This window comes from Propithecus coquereli, unplaced genomic scaffold, assembly GCF_000956105.1.
Source record: "Propithecus coquereli isolate 6110/MARCELLA unplaced genomic scaffold, Pcoq_1.0 Scaffold446, whole genome shotgun sequence".
Taxonomy (NCBI): Eukaryota; Metazoa; Chordata; class Mammalia; order Primates; family Indriidae; genus Propithecus; species Propithecus coquereli.
This window is the reverse complement of record NW_012150241.1, coordinates 617,775-619,013: the sequence shown is the minus strand read 5'-3', so window position 1 is coordinate 619,013 and position 1,239 is coordinate 617,775. Positions and strand designations below refer to the sequence as shown.

At 31.0% G+C, this 1,239-nt stretch overlaps 1 protein-coding gene across 1 annotated transcript in view; it reads right to left on the bottom strand.

Moving 5' to 3' along the window:
• LOC105818636 (ephrin type-A receptor 5) overlaps positions 1-1,239 on the bottom strand; it is a gene marked incomplete at its 3' end in the record, with an annotated part of 255,324 nt that overhangs the window by 148,672 nt on the left and 105,413 nt on the right. The window lies entirely within an intron of this gene.

Genomic DNA, 1,239 nt, shown 5'->3' with positions numbered 1-1,239 from the left:
AAAAGCTTTGGTGGAAAAATAGAGGAAATACCAGAAGAAAGGAGAAAATCAATGCTTATAAACTACAGTACGCCGGGCTCTTCATCACCTAAATGATGTAGAAGTTAAGAGCAGAGATTCTTGGACAAATGGCATAGGCTTTTATCCAACTCCACTACTTAGTGTTACCATTTCTCTGTTTTTTTATAAAACTTAAAAGTAGTACCTGTATCAATGAGTGTGTGTGTTTGTACGAAATTATATAATAAATATGTAGTGTTTAAAATAGTGTATGGCACATAGAGTTTGCTATAACAGTGTGGGACGTATATTGTTATATTTACAACACCATTTTTATCAACTCTGACAGAAAAAAAAGGATGAACTTCTTGTACAGAAAAATTCCTCCATACATTGAACCAATATTTAGGAGCCAAGCTATATCTTTATATATCACAATAGTATCATCCACTTTCCTTTGGTTCTGAATTAATAGAAATAAGTGTCTTCGTTTGGAAGAAACAGGCAAAAGTAGTAACAATAACCAAAACTGCTTTCTCCTAAGGAATTAATTTAAGTTCTCTGAAGGAGTAAAAGCACTCAAATGAATGAAATACATTTTTATTAGAGAAAATTTATAATGGAGGAAAACCAAAAAAAGCAGAAAATTACAAGAGGATGTAAGTAGAAGTAATCAAAACAACACAAATAAAGTAGCTTTAGAAAAAAATGAATTGCAGAAAAGGAAAAAAAGAAAAACTTGGTTTTAAATCTTATCTAGGAGTTGAACCTTGGACCTTTTCAAGATCAAATACCATTTCAGCGAGGAAAAATATTTCCCAAGTGTGTTTTAATTAACCTTAAAAGCTAAACTAGTCAATGTTTTCCCGAGTTTAAGCAGTATATATTCACTTTAGTAGTAGACAAGCTGAAATGTCAGGATACAAATAAAAAGACAAATCTTTTTGTCTCCAGGACCAATGTGAGTAATACTTCTTTGGAAAAAACAGGAAAATCTGGAGATTATTGGAGACAACTGGTACATTTATCTGTGTATTAATATCTTTCCTTTCTATATAAAAAAGATGAAACATCTGTTGTGATCAGTCCTTACAAATCTACAAGCTTTAATAAGCTTTTAAAAATTATGTTATAAATTATAAACCGGTTGGACAAAATAGAGAAAAGAAACATATGGTTTTCTAGAGCAGTCACGGACATAAACTCCTCCTTTTTTGGCCCTATTATGTAAAACTAGTA